The sequence below is a fragment of the Giraffa tippelskirchi genome, chromosome 10 (genome assembly GCF_054371585.1).
Source record: "Giraffa tippelskirchi isolate mGirTip1 chromosome 10, T2T-mGirTip1v1.2.pri, whole genome shotgun sequence".
NCBI lineage: Eukaryota > Metazoa > Chordata > Mammalia > Artiodactyla > Giraffidae > Giraffa > Giraffa tippelskirchi.
In genome coordinates, this window is record NC_137284.1 from 74,332,269 (window position 1) to 74,348,350 (window position 16,082).

At 39.5% G+C, this 16,082-nt stretch overlaps 1 protein-coding gene across 6 annotated transcripts in view; it reads left to right on the forward strand.

Moving 5' to 3' along the window:
• The window catches only part of HDAC9 (histone deacetylase 9), a 788,642-nt gene that overhangs the window by 528,118 nt on the left and 244,442 nt on the right, over positions 1-16,082 (forward strand). The gene's annotated exons all lie outside the window — the stretch shown is intronic.

The window sequence follows — 16,082 nt, forward strand, 5'->3', positions numbered from 1 at the left end:
AGGCACCTCCATACTATTCTCGATAGTGTCTTTAACAATTGACATTCCCACTGCCAGTGTAAGAGGGTTCCCTTTTCTCCACACCCTCTCCAGTATTTCTTGTTTGTGGATTCTGGGCTAATGACCACCCTTACCAGTATGAGGTGATATCTCATTGTAGTTTTGATTCACATTTCTTTAGTAATTAGTGACATTAAGCATCCTTTCATGTGTTGGTCTGTATGTCATCCTTTCATCTGTATGTCGTCTTTGGAGAAATGTCTGTTTAGATCTTCTCATTATTTGATTGGGTTGTTTTGTTTTCTTGATATTGAGCTGTATGATCTGTTTGTATTTTGGAGATTATTCCTTTGTCAGTTGCTTCATTTGAAAGTATTTTCTCCCATCCTGACAGTTGTCTTTTCATTTTGCCTGTGATTTCCTTTGCTGTGCAATAGCTTTTCAGTTTAATTAGGGTTAGCTAAATAATATGATTTCTATGGTCTCTAATTAATATTTACTGTGGATACATTGTTATCCTTTATAACAATTTGTAAACACTTCTCAAAGTGATTCTATACCATTCTGAAGTGTGATCCTTCAGCCTCAGGAGACTTACTACTGTGTACCTGGGGCATTTTTGTATTCTATAGAGAAGGAAACTGAAGCCCAGAGACGGGGGTAACTTGTTCTGGTCACTCTGTTAGTAGGTGGTAAAGTACAAATCTCCTGATTCCAAGCTTTTAACCACAGTTCTGTGTGCACACACCTCACCATAATTACAAACTCCTGTGATTGTCAGCACTCCTTTCCCAAATGAGAATATCCCTAACCATAAGAAAAGCAAAATTGTTTCTTTTGCCAAGAACATTCTATTTCTTATTGAAGTTCCTATAAAATATTAAACCCGTGAACTCAAACATCATTAATTTGGGGTAAAAAGTTATGTAGCTGTATACAGCATTTCAGCCCTAACTAGAACACTGAAGAATCTCTGCACTTGGAACAGACCACTGTGGAGCAGGTTAGAGAGAATCTCATTTTACATACTGGTCTGAGTCAGGGTTCATTTTACGAAGTTGCTTTGGGTAGAAACAGAACTCTGACACTCATTGTTTGGTGAATAAAAAGGCCAGCTGATTATTTAATAGCCTTTACACAGTATGTACATCAGATTAAGTGAAAAAGCAGTAGGAAAATACGGAAATGATGTTATTCAACTCTCTCAGTCTTGGTAGGACTGACCAGCAGGTTGCTGAAATTGTGCATAGCGACAATGGGAACTCTCACATTCCTTCACTGACCACATAACCCACAGGAATCCATATATTATTTATCACATCCTTTAGTCCACCAGTATCTTAACTGAAGATCCTGAGTCTCAAGAGGTAGCACTTTGCCACAGCAAACATATTACCCTGCTTGTTATTGGCATGTAAATAGCAAAGAGATGTTTTTTTCTGACAATGAAGAGTGACTAAAAATTGCACCTCTAAGGTCATTAGAGCTGTCAGAAAGCAGTTGTTATACTGGGAGGGGGTTTATAGCAGAGCATTAATGTACACAGCCTGCCCCAAGATCTCCTTCAGCTGCTGCATTGATAGTTCACGCCTTCTTTACATATGGAATATTGGTCACAGTATTCATTCATCATATCCATGATTTTCCTTGGAATCTGAAGGTCCTTCCCATAGCTGTTCTATTTCTTTTTCATCTCACCATGACTAAAGAAGCTAAGGTGTGAGCATTGTAATCTACAAGGGATCCCAAGGGAATGAGCTGTCATTCATGTGTTCCTCCCAGTGTTGAACAAAAGATATAAAGCATGTTAGTTCATCCACCCACTGTTACCATAAATTCATCCCAGCTCCATTTCAAAGGTCTCAGGGTTTCAGCAGAACATGTAACATGAAATTAATATGTACATTTGAAGAGCTGGCATGTTGTATCACACAGGAGAAGGGAAAACACCCATCACTACAGGCTGCAGAGCCAAATGAGGGAGAATCCAATAAAGAATGTGGTAATTCCTTAACCCAGAAATATGTCCCTTATCATGATCCTATAGGAGGGAAAAAGCAATGGTCACCCAAATTTATCATGGACTTTTAAGAGGTTCTGAAATGTTGCTATCTAAGTGACGGTAGAACTATCCCTGAGAGGATTTATGATTTTAGGGAATGTGTCCTTATGCCCAATCCTAGAGTCAGAGAAACCAACAATAGAAGTCTCTGCTACTAATTACTTTATTCATGTGAGTCTCAGTTTGTTCATCTGTAAAATAGGGATAATGAAGCTCTCTCATTGTATTATTGAGAAGATGAAATATAATGAAGATTATCAATGACAGCGGTGACTAGAGAGTGGCCCCTTCCTTGCTTTGACAGGGAATTATTTGACAGCCCTAATTAGTTCTGGTTTTGCAGGGAATAAATAGGCTGTTGGCTGTGTCAAGGGTGTGATTTAAATGCGTCTTCAAAACTCTGAAACCCTGAGGTCTCATAGGATGCACCTACCCAACTGATGGTCTACCATTAGATTCCTGGCTCTGTAGGGAGACTAGTAAGGGAGGGGAGGCCATTGTTGTTTTTTTTTTTTTTTAATTTATTTATTTTAATTGGAGGCGAATTACTTTATAATATTGTGGTGGTTTATGCCATACATTGACATGAATCCATTGTTTTTTAGGAGCCCCTGTGACGAAACACATAGGCAGATAACCTTGGTTTAGAAATTGGAATATTTTGATTCAAATCTCCACATTGTCCCAACTTGAAAGTGTTTCTCTGACTCTGAAATATAGATTCTGATTCAGCCGAACTGAAAGTAGCCTGAGATTCTGCATTTTGCATAAACACCCATGTAATGTCAATGCTGCTGACCTATCGACCACAGTTTGAGTGATAAGATCCATGACTGGATGAATCATTTTATTTTTCTGTGCTTCAGTTTCTTTACTTTTTTTAAGTAGAGGCAATTAATGAAATTTGCTTTATCTTTTTCCTTGGGGACAAATATGACATACTTGGCGATCTGGTTGATGAAGGCTTCGAGAAGCAGCATGTCTCCTTGGGGCTTCCCAGGTGGGTCAGTGGTAAAGAATCTGCATCCCAGTCCAGAAGGCACAAGAGATGCGGGTTTAGTCCCTGTTTGGGGAAGATCCCCTGGAGGAGGAAATGGCAACCCACTCCAGTATTCTTATTTGGGAAATCCAATGGACAGAGGAGCCTGATGGGTTATGTTCCATAGGGTCTCAAAGAATTGGACATGACTTAGCGACTAAAGAGCAACAAGCCCTGTATTCATGGCACTTAGTACTAGCTTTTCTGGTGTATCATTAAGAGAGCTACAGGAGAAACAATAAAGACAATCGTTTAGAGTTTATGTCTGTATCAGTCCACTGGGGAATAAACTGAGTTATGTTGTAAAATGTTTAACAAGGTGTCCGACGCTTATCTGGTACCCCTACTGCCCCATGTGTCTTTCTTTAGATGCTGACAAAAGATACTTTTTGCTTTCTTTGAATAATAAATTTGATTTTACTATGTCTTGCACCCGAATCTACTAAGAAATTAGGTTTTTCTCTCTCTGAATCTCTGCTTCTCCCACCCCCACTATCAGTATTCCCAGAAACAAAATATCTACTGGAATTTTCAGTTCTAGTTGTAAGGGTGGAGGCTCAATGATAGAAAAATGTGAAATTTTTCAAATATCTCTTAAGTGGATAAAGGTAACTATTCTATTCCCAAAATGAACAAATAAGAAATTTGGCTTGCAGATGCTATTGTATGTAAGGTAGAGTTTTAAACTAATTAAGCTATGTATTAATAGATAAAGCTAAAATGTCTTAGAAACTAAATCATGCCTTAAAACAATTTCAGTCACTTTAAAATATTTGATAATTTCCAAGTTTCCAAGGTGCTATAAGCAGAACTATCTGGTTCCACAATAGATTCATTGAAAAAGTTCACTTTACCTGATGTGATGCAACAGTTGAATAGATGTTTTATTTCTTTTACAGTTAAGCTCTAATATGACATGCCTAAAGTGGCACAGAATGAGTACGGTGATGAAAATAATCTCAGTTTCTTTGTTGAGTCTGGTGTCTGTCAGGAGGTTTCTAGGGGCATCTGATCATTATTTAAGTTAAACTCAATTATTCAGAAATGCTCTGTGGCCCTAGGAGCAGCATAGCATAGCAGCAAGCACTTACTAAACTGCTTAGTATTGTCCAAGGAGCTTTGATTTCCAGCTTTCAGGGGGAAATATTCAAGGCATCCACCGAGGAACCATGCACCACATTAACAATGCACAGTGCATATGAAACCTGTTGTTAATGGGCACAAAGGTATTACATTTAACTCTGGAAATATTTCCGAAAGGAATCAACAGGCTGCATTTAGATTATATACAGGAGACTGTTTCTAAATTCCTCTTTTTCTGAGTTATTCTCTTTCCCTTATAAATACTTTCACATCCACTTTCAGTACAGGTAGCTTAATTTCTGTCATGTGCAGCTTTTCAGAGCCTGAGCTTTGTTTCGGGTGCCAATGACTGAATTATGCTGAATGTGCTTGGAAAAGACCCACATTCATTCAGGAAGCTCTAGTTGAACTAGATCCATATGTAGCTAAATACATATATATATATATATATATTTATATTGTTTTTGATGTGCTGCAGAATAGAAAGTAATTTTGGAACAAAACTCTGAAATTGTTTCTTTTTTGTTAATATTTTCTAAGAGCTTACTACTTTCATTAGTGTGTTGCACTGTGGTAAGCACTTTACATTCATTGGTAAACTTAATGCTAATAAAGGTGGAAGGTGGTATTATATCCATTTTTCTTAAGGCTTGGAATGGTTAAGGAATTTGTCTGGATTTGAACAACTTGTAAGTGGAAATGATGGTTTTCAACATCTCTAACTTTAAAGTTAACAAAAATAAATGAAGTGTTATTGTACTAAACATTGATGATACCTAAACCAAAGCTGCCACCTAAAAAAATGGAATATAAGGTAGATCAACTTTGTCCAAAACCTGGTTCCTTGGAGCATCTGTTAAAAAGCTTATTCTGACAATTTTCCAAATCCTGAGGTTGTGGACACCTCTAGGTACAAACTACGGTGTAATGCTTAGAAAATTATTGGTAGTCATTCTCTCTTAGGACAACGTCTCTTGATATGGCTAATTTATAAATAAAACTTCTAACACATTCCTCATTTCACCTCCAGCTTCACCTTTTCTTTCTTCCTCTCTTACCCAAATAGAGTTCCTTCTTTGTACAGTTTGGAAGGGAAAGTCCTTTCTCTTTGAAATCAGTACTTCTCAAATTACCGTATGGTGAGGAAAGATTTTGTTTGCTTATGCTTTGTAGAATGCATTAGAAAAGAATTAGTAAAATTGAGATACAAAAAATATGCAAAATAAAAAAAATATTTTTTATTAGATTCAACAGATACAGAATTATTCTAAATGGATTGCCACAAAAGTTTCTAAATGCTTGCTTGCGTTTATCTTGTGGACTGTGGACCACTGTGGTTCCATGGGCCACACTTTCAGTAGCAATATTCTAGACCAGTGGTTCTTGATATTGTCGAATTTAAATCTACCATCTTGTTAGTTGTTTTGTATTTGTCCCATCTTGGTTTTTTAAAAAATTCTTTATATTTGGCTGCATGGGGTCTTCATTACTGCGTGGGCTTTTCTCTTTGTTGTGGTGCACAGGCTTCTCATTGAGGTGGCTTCTTCTCTTGCGGAACACTGGCTCTAGGGCACCCGGGCTTCGGTAGTTGCAGCTTTCAGGCTCTCAAGCACAGGCTCAGTAGCTATGCAGGGGCTCAGCTACTCCACAGATTGTGGGATCTTTGAAGGGTGCTCATTTGTTCAGTCATGTCAGACTCTTTGCGACCCCATGGACTGTAGACCTCCAGACTCCTCTGTCCATGGAATTTTCCAGGCAAGAATATTGAAATGGGTTGCCTCTTCCTTCTCCAGGGGATCTTCCTAATCCAGGAATCCAACCTGCATCTACTGTGTCTCTTGCATTGGCAGGTGGATTCTTTACCACTGAGCCACCAGGGAAGCCCCCACCTTGGTTTTATTTAGTTCTTTGTTTTGGGGAGTTTTTTAAAATTTTTTATTTTTTTTTTCATTTTCTCTCTTTTTCTGCCTTCCTTTGTTGTTCAATCACTCATTCGTGTCCGACTCTTCGTGACCCCATGGACTGTAGCACACCAGGCCTCCCTGTCCATCACCAACTCCTGGCGTTTACTCAGACTCATGTCCATCGTGTCGGTGATGTCATCTGACGCATGAGATGCCAGTCATCTCATCCTCTGTCATCCCCTTTTCCTCCTGCCTTTAATCTTTCCCAGCATCAGGGTCTTTTCCAATGAGTCAGTTCTTTGCATCAGGTGGCCAAAGTATTGAGTTTCAACTTCAGCATGAGTCCTTCCAATGAATATTCAGGACTGATTTCCTTTAGAATGGACTGGTTGGATCTCCTTGCAGTTCATGGGATTCTCAAGAATCTTCTCCAACACAACAATTCAAAAGCATCAATTCTTCTTCTGCTTTGACATTTTTTTTCTTTGAAATCTTTGATGCCATTCCATTGTCTTCTATCTAAAATAGTTTCTGCTAAGAAATCTATTTTAATTCATACCTTTGTTCAATTTCATATAATGTGTTTATTTTCTCTGGCTGCAATTAAGAATTTTTTTGTTGCTGTTGAGTTTTTAACAGTTTGACTGTGTTGTGTCTACGTATGGATTTTTCATTTGTTTGTGTAATTGATTTTATTTTTTTCTAGTTATGCTTTGAAATTCTTGGATCTGTAGTTTCATTATTTAAGAAATTCTCATTCATAATCTCTTCAATATTTCTTCTGTCTTGTTTTCTCTCTCTCTTTCCTCCTTCCAAGAATCCAGTTACACCTGTATTAGGCAGTTGCAGTTACTTGTCTTGTGACCTCAGCTCTCAAATACCCCCCAAATTAATATTTATCAGCATTTTTCTTTTTATCAGGTTGAGTGCATCATTTTTGCCACTTTATTCTAAGTGATATATTAAATATAGGTCAGTTGTTCTTGTGTTCACAAACTGCTGGATGGCCAAGAGTTATTCATTACAAGAAGACTGAATTTATATGTACACACAATATTGTCCATGGACAGAATAAATATTATGTGTCAAAAATATGAGGATAACATTTTCAAATGTATGTAGGCATCGCTGCAATTAATATGCCTCAAATTAACTTAAAATCATTGCTGAATTATATATACCTTTCACCATGAACTTACCTACTCAACAAAACTTAACAGTGCAATAAAACATTCTGTACTGCTGTGAATATTTTGAACCTGTACTTCAAATGTTAACCTGAGCATCTTTGCTCTAGTCTTGGTCTCAAGCAGAGGTGAGATTCCTTTATAAACACACCTGCTGTAGGTATCCTCTCCCAGTGCCCCACCCTAAGAAATAGCCTTGAATCGCAGCATGATCACTGCACAGAAGGAATCAATCCAGCAAGTTCCCTGGAGATACATTTTTGCCTTTTCTCCTTAGAAATTTAAGACTATGTAAAAAATATAAGTCACTCTGGATAGCAGAAGTTATGCACTGGCAGCTCAGTAGCCAAGTTCAGCACACAAATAGGGTTTTTTTTTTTTTGGTCTGGGTGTGAATTTTTTTAAGTGAATTCTTATCATTATTTAAGATTGAGAAATTGTTCCTAACTTCCCCCCTTCCCCACTTACCTTACATTAGGTTTTATGTACATTACCAGTCTAGCCCCTGGAGTCATTAGAACATAGGAGTACTGCTTTAGTCCTGCTCTGTATCACTTTTATATACAAGTTTATCGAGGCTCATTTCTGGTGCTTTGTCCCTATTCATGTACTTTATCTGTCTCTAGTGGGAAAAGAATGCTATTGTTGTTTCTATTTTTAAAATCATAGATTACATGACAGTGTATATTATCCAATGACAGATCTATAAATGGACAATCACTTGGGACTCCAATTATTTGGTGCACCATCTGTCACTTTTCTTTTTATGTCCATTTTTATATGGCCATTCTCAGAGCAAACAGTAAAAAAGAAAAAAAGAAAAAACTGAAGGCCATGAGATGCTTACCGAAAGATTTGCAGAAGCCCAGAAGCTTCTCAATAAGACAAGGCATTGAGGAAACATCTTCATTTCATGCAAAATCTTGACCATGGATTTTTGGTCATTTTAACTCATGTTTCTAATTAATAGTGAAATAAGCTGTGAAAACAGTGTTTTTGAAAACAGTGGTTATACCCAGTTCTCAGATGTCAGACTCTATTCCAAAGGAAGTGAACATTTGAAAGGATGGGTATACTCAAAACAGCACTTCATACGTGTACTCCACAGAGTGAATCCTGGCCTCTCAGAGGCCTCAGGCTTTCCGAGTACTCCCAGCCTGCCATATGTACAGGGACATATGACCATCCTCATGGATCGGGCTTATAACAGGTCAAAATTGTCTGTTTTTTCTTCTTTTTAAAGTTTTACTATCAGTTCAGTTCAGTCACTCAGTCATGTCCGACTCTTTGCAACCCCATGAATCGCAGCAACCCAGTCCTCCCTGTCCATCACCAACTCCGAGAGTTTACCTAAACCCATGTCCATCGAGTCGGTGATGCCATTCAACCATCTCATCCTCTGTGGTCCTCTTCTTCTGCCCCCAATCTTTCCCAGCATCAGGGTCTTTTCCAATGAGTCAACTCTTCGCATGAGGTGACCAGAGTATTGGAGTTTCAGCTTCCACATCAGTCCTTCCAATGAACACCGAGGACTGATCTCCCTTAGGATGGACTGGTTGGATCTCCTTGCAGTCCAAGGGACTCTCAAGAGTCTTCTCCAACACCACAGTTCAAAAGCATCAATTCTTCGGTGCTCAGCTTTCTTCACCATCCAACTCGCACATCCATACATGACTACTGGAAAAAACACAGCCTTGGCTAAACAGACCTTTGTTGGCAAAGTAATGTCTTTGCTTTTAAATATGCTATCTAGGTTGGTTATAACCTTCCTTCCAAGGAGTAAGTGTCTTTTAATTTCATGGCTGCAATCACCATTAGCAGTGACTTTGGAGCCCCCAAAAATAAAGTCAGCCACTGTTTCCACTGTTTCCCCATCTATTTCCCATGAAGTGAAGGGACCAGATGCCATGATCTTAGTTTTCTGAACATTGAGCTTTAAGCATCTTTTTCACTCTCCTCTTTCACTTTCATCAAGAGGCTCTTTAGTTCTTCACTTTCTGCCATAAGGGTGGTGCCATCTGCATATCTGAGGTTATTGATATTTCTCCCAGCAATCTTGATTCCAGCTTGTGTTTCTTTCAGCCCAGCATTTCTCATGATGTACTCTGCATATAAGTTAAATAAGCAGGGTGACAATATACAGCCTTGATGTACTCCTTTTCCTATTTGGAACCAGTCTGTTGTTCCATGTCCAGTTCTAACTGTTGCTTCCTGACCTGCATACAGGTTTCTCAAGAGACAGGTCAGATGGTCTGGTATTCCCATCTCTTTCAGAATTTTCCACAGTTTATTGTGATCCACACAGTCAAAGGCTTTGGCATAGTCAATAAAGCAGAAATAGATGTTTTTCTGGAACTCACTTGCTTTTTCGATGATCCAACGGATGTTGGCAATTTGATCTCTGGTTCTTCTTCCTTTTCTAAAACTAGCTTGAACATCTGGAAGTTCACGGTTCACGTATTGCTGAAGCCTGGCTTGGAGAATTTTGAGCATTACTTTACTAGCGTGTGAGATGAGTGCAATTGTGCAGTAGTTTGAGCATTCTTTGGCATTGCCTTTCTTTGGGATTGGAATAAAAACTGACCTTTTCCAGTCCTGTGGCCACTGCTGAGTTTTCCAGATTTGCTGGAATATCGAGTGCAGCACTTTCACAGCATCACCTTTGAGGATTTGAAATAGCTCAACTGGAATTCCATCACCTCCACTAGCTTTGTTCGTAGTGATGCTTTCTAAGGCCCACTTGACTTCACATTCCAGGATGTCTGGCTCTAGGTGAGTGATCACACCATCGTGATTATCTGGGTCGTGAAGATCTTTTTTGTACAGTTGTTCTGTGTATAGGTGCCAATAATCATATGATGTCCTTTGATCTTTTATTTTGCCACTGATACTGTATAATTATTTGTTTTTCAAAATCCTTAAAAGAAGTTGTTGTCCCTTCCTTTGATATATTAAGGAAAGATAAGTTGAAATGGGAGCAGAAGAATAGGAAGAACTGTGAAAAGTTTTTCTTGGCTCTGTCACTAACATTCGTGAAACTTAAGAAACTGAAAAGAGCAGAACAATCCTTAAAAATAAGTTTATATTAGTGTTTATTCTGTTTGGTGGACAGAATTATTTGGATAAATTCAGGAAAAGAATAACATTGGTAAAAATTACTGTTGATTGTATTCCCAATAGAAAAGCCACAGACAAAGAACAGCTTTACAGAGTAAAAATGAAAATATAAAGTGTTTACCTCCCTGTTCCGTCTCTCACCTCTCCTACATTGTCTCTGAGCTCTGTTTCTGCTTTCTCATTTTGCCTGTCCTTCTTACTTTCTCAAAGCCAAATGTGTGGTCCTTCTCCAGTGAAAGCAGTAGATACTAGATACAACAGCACATACTTTATATTGCTAACCTCATTCCTGGTTCACTGTATTTTCAGTTTGAATGATTACCATACCTACTTTGAAACACACACACTGAGTTTGTATTTGTTTGCTTTAAAAGCTGCTTCAAATCTTTGGGTTGGGAAGATCCACTGCAGAAGGGAAAGGCTACCCACTCCACTATTCTGGCCCAGAGAATTCCATGGACTGTGTAGTCCATGGGGTCGCAGAGTAGGACATGACTGAGTTACTTTTGGGCTTCCCTAATAGCTCAGTTGGTAAAGAATCCGCCTGCCATGCAGGAGACCCGGTTTGATTCCTGGGTTGGGAAGATCTGCTGGAAAAGGGATAGGCAACCCACTCCAGTATTCTTGAGCTTCCCTTGTGGCTCAGCTGTAAAGAATCTGCCTGCAATGCGGGAGACCTGGGTTCAGTTCCTGGATTGGAAAGATCTTCTGGAGAAGGTCTGGCCTGGGGTTGCAAAGAATCAGACATGACTGAGCTACTTTCCCTTTCCCTTTCAAATCCTTTGGCTTTGGGATTTCTAGAAGCCATATAAAGAAAACAGCACTGTGATTTGTAAGTTTCTCAGTGTTTCTAGGACTTCTCAACCTTGGCATTATTGACATTTTGGCAGATAATTTTTGTTGTATTGTCCTGTTGCACTATAAGACATTTGGCAGAATTCCTGACTTCTACCCAACAGACACCAGAAGTACATCTGTCCCCTCAGTCTTTTATTTTTAATTTATTTATTTTTAATTGAAGGATAATTACTTTATGGTATTGTGTTGGTTTCTGCCAGACATCAACATGAATCAGCCAAAGGTATACTTATGTGCCCTCCCTCTTAAACCTCCATCCCACCTCCCTCCCCATCCCACACCTCTAGGTTGCTGCAGAGCCCCAGTTTGAGTTCCCTGAGTCATATAGCAAATTCCATTGGCTATCTGTTTTACATATGATAATGTATGTTTCCATGTTATGCTCTGCATACATCCCACCTTTTCCCTCCTCCAACTCCATGTCCATAAGTCTGTTCTCTATGTCTGTGTCTCCATTGCTCCATTGCTCCCCTGCAAATAATTTTATCAGCACCATCTTTCTAGATTCCATATGTGTGGCAACGCCACCCGCACTTGGGAACTACTACTTCAGAGTGTGCTCAATGCTCAGTCATAGCCAACTCTTTGCCACCCCATGGACTTTAGCCTGCCAGGCTACACTGCTATGGGGTTTTCCAGAACCCGTGTCTCTGGTGTCTCCTGCATTGGCAGGCGAATTCTTGACCATTGCACCACCTGGGAGGCCCCTCTTAATGGCAGGGAAATTACAACACTCAAGAAAAGCTCAGCTACTCCAGATACAACTTGGGGTATTTGAATTTCTTGAATATTTTAGCAACTTTATATGATAGAAGTTCAGTACCTTTAAAGATAAAACATTCATGTAGATCTTAGCTGATTTAGTTCATTAGGAAAAATCGTTGATTCTGTAAATATGATAGCTGCTTTCTTTAAAAAAGAAAATTTAGTTTTTAGATTTTGATGTGACTGGCATAAACATTAGTGTGAGTTAAGAGCTCATAGTCTTTTTTTTTTTTTTCTTTCTGGCTTCTCATTCCAATTCCACTAGTGGCTAACTGTATAACCTCTCTGAATTTCACATACAATACTGCTTAATAATAGCATCTATGCCAGTGGTTGTTGTAAGGATAGTATGAGTTAATATAGGCAAAGAGCTTTGCACAGTGGCCAGTTCTTAATACGTATTCTATAGTTATGTGATGACAACTCTTACTGTAGTTGTCATTATTATTTATAAATAATAATGACTAGAACTTTATAGAGTAAGGGAATAAATAATAATAGTAAAATTAAAAACCTGAAATGTCTGTATTAGCTTTGTGTTACCATCTGTATGTTTCCTGAATTTTATTCTAGTTTGACTTGAAGTGAATGAGATCATATTTGTACCATTCATGTTCTGTAAGTCATGTTTGAGTCAGTAGTTCCTATTATCCTCATTCTTTTTTACTACTAATGAGAGAGATTGCAGCATGATGTTCTTCTTTCAGATCTGGATAGTATTAACTTGTGGCTACATTTTTATAAGTAGGTGTGTATCTCGTGCTCATGTCTCCTTAAAGGGATCACCTTCCTAATTATTGTAGAAGTCTCAAAAATGACTAATGGAAATAATTGTTATCTGCTTCTGAATTGCTGGATTCCCCCCCGCTATTTGCTCTTGTTTTCTTTCTTTTTATTTTTTTTTTAAATCAGTGAGGTCTGTTGGCCTCTGCTGATTTTTCTGAGGTTTTCACAATCCTGTTTGTTTTGGATTTTCTGAGGTCTGTAGTTAAGTGGAGAATGTGTGCATTACCCTCTTTTAACATTATGATTTTTCAGGTTAATACCAGAGTGTTTACTTTAATCTCATTTTTTTTTAACAGAATATAAAATGTATTTCCTATTTCTGTTTTTCCTTGTAGCTTTATCTACCACTTTACCCCTTTTTACTCTGTTAAATAGATGTGAGTCCCTGGGAGTAAAAGGTAGGAGGATCTCAGGGCTAGATTCTGTGCTGTCTTCAGAATTGTGCTTCCTCCTCCGATAACTGAATCTTCCTATGGGCCGGACTAGTAGTGTTCTCTCCCCTGAAGCATGCATCCATCCTGCCTCACCACATTTGCTCAGCTTCTCACACAGAAAGACATTTTGTGGGTCAGCCTCACCTAACATTTCTGAACTTCAGTTTTGCCTACATGTTAAGTCCAGACCCTGCTACATATTTATAAAGTGATTTGACCTTTTGGGGGACTATTTCAAACAAGACCTCTGTGGACAGATAACTCAGCCGACCACTACAGCTGCCTTCATGTTTTGTACATTAGTTACATTGTCAGAAATAGAAGTTGAAAGCAATTAGAATAGAAAATAGGCAAACCTTGTTGCACGTTCTAGGTAACTTCTGAGGAGGGGGACAGGAGGTTGCACTGCTGCTAAGTCGCTTCAGTCGTGTCCGACTCTGTGCAACCCCATAGACGGCAGCCCACCAGGCTCCGCTATCCCTGGGATTCTCCAGGCAAGAATACTGGAATGGGTTGCCATTTCCTTCTCCAGTGCATGAAAGGGAAAAGTGAAAGTAAAGTCGCTCAGTCATGTCCGACTCTTAGCGACCCCAAGGACTGTAGCCTACCAGGCTCCTCTGTCCATGGGATTTTCCAGGCAGGAGTACCGGAGTGGGGTGCCATTGCCTTCTCCAAGGAGGTTACACATTGCTACGTTGCTACGTTAATTCTGAAATACTGTGATGGCCACTTGCCATGCATGCAGCATATCCATGGAGAATTCTGCCAGGATCCTGGCTAGACTCTTCCCAGTCATCTAACAAAATAAATTCCTGACCTTGAAAACTGGACACAGAATTAGCCATACTTACTTGTTTATGTGATAAATAGACTTTTTTTCTCCTAATTATGCTGATCTTCTCCATCATTAATGTCAACCTCTTTGAGTTTGAACAGCCTCCTTTCAGTTTTAAAATTCTCTCTCTTCATGATCAACTTCTTGATGGATTTAGTCTCTTTAAGTAGTTACTCTATCAGCTGCCTCCCACGGTGGCATTTGGGTGCATGAAGGAGAGAGGGGGACCTGATGGGGTCCTTGGATACTCACTGTCCTCTGAATAGTCAGGTTTCCATGACAATCTCCCTAGTCTACCTGATGGTTCCTGGTTTCCCAGCATTTGAAACTGAGGTCAGAAGCCGAATTTCTCCTGGTTTCTGATTTCAATGCAAAATGGAGCATGGTAGGGTTTGCAGGCACCATCAGCTTCACCTCGGCTCTTCTTGTGCTGGGATCTTCTTGAGCTTCTGCTGTGGACTTCGTTTCACCCCAGCCACACTTAACTCCATTTAAAGGGCTCTCCTGTAGCACACCCCTGGAGGATTGTGTATCACAAGGCTTCCACTCAAGACCGAAGAGCATCTTAGGAATGCTGCATTCTGAACTTTCATTTACTTTTCACACGCCTCCATAGAATTTTTAATGTGGTGCCCACAGTTTGGTGTAGACATGGACTGACGGCAAAAGTCCTAAGTGTGAATGACAAAAAAGACTTGCTTGCAATTTACCTAACACGCTTTCTTCTCTCTTGAGATGCGCTCACTTACCATTCCTTATCTCCCCTGCTCTGTCATGCCTCTTCAGTTTGTGTTTCTCCAGTATCTCGTGACCATAAAGATGGCTTCTGGATACTTCTTACTGTCACCATATTCTTACTATAACTAGCTCAGCAAGCCCTATGCCTGGATGTCTTAGGTAGAAAGAGTCTCTTCTCTGAACTCTGATCTAGAGAAGCAATGATAGCATTGTCTTGATGCTATCACTCAGTTCAGTCTCTCAGTCATGTCCAACTCTTTGCAACACCATGGACTGCAGCACCCTAGGCTTCCCTGCCCATCACCAACTCTCGGACCTTGCTCAAACTCATGTCCATCAAGTCGGTGAGGTCATCCAACCGTCTCATCCTCTGTTGTCCCCTTCTTCTCCTGCCTTCAATTTTTCCCAGCATCAGAGTCTTTTCCAATGAGTCAGCTTTTCGCATCAGGTGGCCAAATATTGGAGTTTCAGTTTTAGCATCAGTTCTTCCAGTGAATATTCAGGAGTGATTTCCTTTAGGATGGACTGGTTGGAAATCCAGAAAGTCCAAGGGACTCTCAAGAATCTTCTCCAACACCACAGTTCAAAATAATCAATTCTGTGGGGCTCAGCTTTCTTTATAGTCTAACTCTCACATCCTTACATGACTATTGGAAAAACCATAGCCTTGACTAGATGGACCTTTGTTGGCAAAGTAATGTCTCTGCTTTTTAATATATTGTCTAGGTTCATCAAAACTTTTCTTCCAAGGAGCAGAGCAAGTGTCTTTTAATTTCATGGCTGCAGTCACCATCTGCAGTGATTTTGGAGCCCAAAAAAACAAAGTCTCTCACTGTTTCCATTGTTTCCCCATCTATTTGCCATGAAGTGATGGGACCAGATGCCATGATCTTAGTTTTCTGAATGTTGAGTTATAAGCCAACTTTTTCACTCTCCTCTTTCACTTTCATCAGGAGGTACGTTAGTTCTTCACTTTCTGCCATAAGTGTGGTGTCATCTGCATATTTGAGGTGATTGATATTTCTCCTGGCAATCTTGATTCCAGGAGAGTCAGGATTCTCTGTGCTTCATCCAGCCCAGCGTTTCTCATGATGTACTCGGCATATAAGTTAAATAAGCAGAGTGACAATATACAGCCTTGACGTACTCCTTTCCCTATTTGGAACCAGTCTGTTGTTCCATGTCCAGTTCTAACTGTTGCGTCCTGACCTGCATACAGATTTCTCAGAAGGCAGATCATGTGGTCTGGTATTCCCATCACTTTCAGAATTTTC